Source organism: Schistocerca cancellata, unplaced genomic scaffold (genome assembly GCF_023864275.1).
Source record: "Schistocerca cancellata isolate TAMUIC-IGC-003103 unplaced genomic scaffold, iqSchCanc2.1 HiC_scaffold_485, whole genome shotgun sequence".
Lineage (NCBI taxonomy): Eukaryota > Metazoa > Arthropoda > Insecta > Orthoptera > Acrididae > Schistocerca > Schistocerca cancellata.
The window spans coordinates 20,001-25,000 of record NW_026046500.1 but is presented as its reverse complement, the minus strand read 5'-3'; the positions used below and the strand labels follow the sequence as shown (position 1 = coordinate 25,000).

At 52.8% G+C, this 5,000-nt stretch overlaps 1 non-coding gene across 1 annotated transcript in view; it reads left to right on the top strand.

The window, feature by feature from the left end:
- The first annotated feature begins 4,753 nt into the window (after positions 1 to 4,753).
- LOC126127120 (small subunit ribosomal RNA) overlaps positions 4,754 to 5,000 on the top strand; it is a 1,909-nt gene continuing 1,662 nt past the window's right edge. The window contains exon 1 of the ribosomal RNA XR_007526979.1: positions 4,754 to 5,000. This exon is cut by the window's right edge and continues 1,662 nt beyond it. This is a non-coding gene — a ribosomal RNA (small subunit ribosomal RNA).

Here is a 5,000-nt window from a genome sequence, read left to right as displayed (position 1 = left end):
AAATACCGCCATCTGCAAGTCTCCCGAAACATGACCTGCTGCACCGACGATACCGCCATCTATGAGACGCCACCCCGACTACGACATCGCTAGGTCCCACAGTACCCATTTTCCGACGCCACCCACAAAGCCTGCATAATCTGTCCACCACAGGAACCCGAACGCCAGTGCCTGCGTCGCACGAAGTAGTCAACCGACAATCACTCCACCCGCACCCGCACGTGCCCCACCCCAACCGCCGAAATCGCAACTCCAGCGGATGAACGGCGGACTCTTCCCGCACTCGTACGTTGCAATCCACCCCTATATCTTGCGTTTCACGAAGAGTTATATCCAATATGCCAAATTCCCGCTGTCCCTATACATGCTGTAAGTCTGTGCACACAATATGAACCACACATCAGCGAGACACTCTATCACACATTACTCTCTGCCTGTAACAGACACAGATACAATATGTAAGCACCAGCATGGACCAACGTCCGGTGCATCCTCTCCGCCACAGTACACCATCCACACTATGATAACCACACCAGGGGGTCCAATTCTAAAATAGAATATCCCACCCGTCCGACATCCACAATTGCTCAGATAAGCCACCAACACCCACACATGTCCTACACAGGGGTGCACCCAACACCACCACACTGCCTCCTGTTACGGCACAGAAACAATGGCAGGAATGAATCACACAGGTCTGCCGCTCCCTTGCCGCAACCACAGACGCGGCGCGCCTCCAGTCACGAGCGAAAAGCGCATCCTGACGAGACATAACTGCTGTGACATACTGAAGCTGCCTCAGACATTCACTTACAATGATCACTACCAACGAACCTCGGCCCCCCCCCCCCCCAACACACTCTCTTACCACGTTGTGTACTGTAATCCAACCCATTTCGCACCTTAACCTAACCCATTTTGCACCTTAACTTAACCAAATTCGTAACGCAATTTGTACCGCAATGTAACGCAATGTGTACCGCAATGTAACGCAATGTGTACCGCAATGTAACGCAATGTGTACCGCAATGTACCGCAATGTGTACCGCAATGTACCGCAATGTGTACCGCAATGTGTAACGCAATGTGTAACGCAATGTGTACCGCAATGTGTACCGCAATGTGTAACGCAATGTGTACCGCAATGTGTAACGCAATGTGTACCGCAATGTGTAACGCAATGTGTACCGCAATGTAACGCAATCTGTACCGCAATGTAACGCAATTTGTACCGCAATGTAACGCAATTTGTACCGCAATGTAACGCAATTTGTACCGCAATGTAACGCAATTTGTACCGCAATGTAACGCAATTTGTACCGCAATGTAACGCAATTTGTACCGCAATGTAACGCAATTTGTACCGCAATGTAACGCAATTTGTACCGCAATGTAACGCAATTTGTACCGCAATGTAACGCAATTTGTACCGCAATGTAACGCAATTTGTACCGCAATGTAACGCAATTTCTACCTTAACCTAACCCACGTTGTGCCTTAACCTAACCCACGTTGTGCCTTAACCTAACCCACGTTGTGCCTTAACCTAACCCACGTTGTGCCTTAACCTAACCCACGTTGTGCCTTAACCTAACCCACGTTGTGCCTTAACCTAACCCACGTTGTGCCTTAACCTAACCCACGTTGTGCCTTAACCTAACCCACGTTGTGCCTTAACCTAACCCACGTTGTGCCTTAACCTAACCCACGTTGTGCCTTAACCTAACCCACGTTGTGCCTTAACCTAACCCACGTTGTGCCTTAACCTAACCCACGTTGTGCCTTAACCTAACCCACGTTGTGCCTTAACCTAACCCAAGTTGTGCCTTAACCTAACCCAAGTTGTGCCTTAACCTAACCCAAGTTGTGCCTTAACCTAACCCAAGTTGTGCCTTAACCTAACCCAAGTTGTGCCTTAACCTAACCCAAGTTGTGCCTTAACCTAACCCAAGTTGTGCCTTAACCTAACCCAAGTTGTGCCTTAACCTAACCCAAGTTGTGCCTTAACCTAACCCACGTTGTGCCTTAACCTAACCCAAGTTGTGCCTTAACCTAACCCACGTTGTGCCTTAACCTAACCCACGTTGTGCCTTAACCTAACCCACGTTGTGCCTTAACCTAACCCACGTTGTGCCTTAACCTAACCCACGTTGTGCCTTAACCTAACCCACGTTGTGCCTTAACCTAACCCACGTTGTGCCTTAACCTAACCCACGTTGTGCCTTAACCTAACCCACGTTGTGCCTTAACCTAACCCACGTTGTGCCTTAACCTAACCCACGTTGTGCCTTAACCTAACCCACGTTGTGCCTTAACCTAACCCACGTTGTGCCTTAACCTAACCCACGTTGTGCCTTAACCTAACCCACGTTGTGCCTTAACCTAACCCACGTTGTGCCTTAACCTAACCCACGTTGTGCCTTAACCTAACCCACGTTGTGCCTTAACCTAACCCAAGTTGTGCCTTAACCTAACCCAAGTTGTGCCTTAACCTAACCCAAGTTGTGCCTTAACCTAACCCAAGTTGTGCCTTAACCTAACCCAAGTTGTGCCTTAACCTAACCCAAGTTGTGCCTTAACCTAACCCAAGTTGTGCCTTAACCTAACCCAAGTTGTGCCTTAACCTAACCCAAGTTGTGCCTTAACCTAACCCACGTTGTGCCTTAACCTAACCCACGTTGTGCCTTAACCTAACCCACGTTGTGCCTTAACCTGTGCCTTAACCTAACCCACGTTGTGCCTTAACCTAACCCACGTTGTGCCTTAACCTAACCCACGTTGTGCCTTAACCTAACCCACGTTGTGCCTTAACCTAACCCACGTTGTGCCTTAACCTAACCCACGTTGTGCCTTAACCTAACCCACGTTGTGCCTTAACCTAACCCACGTTGTGCCTTAACCTAACCCACGTTGTGCCTTAACCTAACCCACGTTGTGCCTTAACCTAACCCAAGTTGTGCCTTAACCTAACCCACGTTGTGCCTTAACCTAACCCAAGTTGTGCCTTAACCTGCTCTGTAATTGGCATATGACACGTTACATTAATCCAGTGTTGTCTAACCACAACCCTCTGAATATAGTTCGCTACTCGCACCGCCCACCCTCTTGTGTATCGTTTCATGTTCAACACTTCGCAAGTGTTGCTTACTTTTTACATGCTCCCGCTGTACACTGTAATGTGGACGACTGCAGGATGTACATCGCCCCCACCCTCCCCCCTGCCTTCGCACGCTGGTCGTTCAGGTGCTTGCGTGTTCAATGCCCTTCGCAGCTGTTCACTGGCATTCGCATGTCGAAGCGCTCAGTCTACGTCGTGGTACGGCCTGTGTCCACTGTCCGCTGATGTCGTAAGCTTAACCCTCACATTGTACTGCACATAGGTCCGTATGTACTGCATGATACGCTGTGGCACATGTGTGACCGTACAACGACTGCGCCCAACAACAGCGAACCATACGGTCCAAATGTTGTGCACTCAGCCACGTGCCGTCTCCCCATAACAGCTACATTGCAGTGTGGTACGCCATAGAGACGTGTGGGATTAACGGACGCCCTGGATGGCGATCAGCATGAGCCGTCTGTTGATGTAGTGGCGCGTGTATTCAAACGTAGTCGTCTCTTCTCACACAGTGTGATAGCATGGTGCACCGCGTTCCACATCTGCGACATGGTACAGATGCTGGTTGACAGTCGGTCTCGTAATGGACATCGCATACGTAGGGGGCCACCTCCCACGTGTTCTCTAGTCGTGCACATTTTGTTGCGTGTATGTGGGCAGACGTAGTGTGTCGTGACACCTAACAGACAGGTATGCAATAATCGTTGCATTTGCAAACTGGGATGGACGTCTACGTTTGCTGGTGACGTTACGCAAATGAACAACTGGTAAACCCATTGTGGTGCGGTTGTTGTTGCTGGAGGTAAATCAGTAAGGGCAAATCTGTGTGTGAAGCGATACGCGGCGGTGGCTGGGTGGGACCGTCCCCGGCCGGTGAGGGGGGGGCCGCCCGGCGTGCTGGCCGCGCGGTGCGTGGGCGCACGCGCTACAGCCGGCTGGTGGGGGCGCCCAGTGGCAGGCGCGCCGGCCGACGGACGCGGCAGGCGGCGCAGCTGCGCGCCGGGGCACCCTGCGCGCGGCGCCGGGCGGCCAAAGTGGGTCCTCGCGGGCCCGGTGCGAAGCGCGGTGGACATCTGCAGTGTGCTGGTCCGACTGAGGACTGTGTGCGTTGAGGATGCGCCGCCGCCCGGCACTCGGCGCCGCGACGCCGTCTGCTGCTCGGTCGCCCCAGCGGTTCTCGCTGGTGGTTTGTATCGCAGTTGTGCAGACGTGTTGGCACGTGCGCTGTGCTGGGAGAGTTCGCTTCGGCACCCACGTGGGGCCTTTGCCCTTCTGTGGCGCTGGCGTTGGAGCTGCCGGTCACCGTAGGTGGCGCGTGTTGTCTCCCGCCGGCAATGCCACGACAGCACGCTCCCGGGCCTCTGTCGGCAGCGGCAAGCTCAGTTGGGAGCACGGGTGGTCGCACCTAAAGCGTCTACTCGCCTAACTCCGGGCGATTGCGCCTCTCTCGAACCCGACCAAGTACTTAGGACGGCGCTGCGCGCCGCCGGGACCTGAGAGGGTTTCGAGGTGTATTGTGCAGGGGAGCTCAGCCTCCTCCTGTTTGCAGAATAATTGAGCGGACGCTTGCGTGTTCGCGCGGGCCCCTGGGACACACTCCCGGGCGGCCGGCTGCTCAGCTCTAGTTGACGCAGCTCCCTGGTTGATCCTGCCAGTAGTCATATGCTTGTCTCAAAGATTAAGCCATGCATGTCTCAGTACAAGCCGCATTAAGGTGAAACCGCGAATGGCTCATTAAATCAGTTATGGTTCCTTAGATCGTACCCACGTTACTTGGATAACTGTGGTAATTCTAGAGCTAATACATGCAAACAGAGTCCCGACCAGAGATGGAAGGGACGCTTTTATTAGATCAAAACCAATCGGTCGGCTCGTCCGGTCC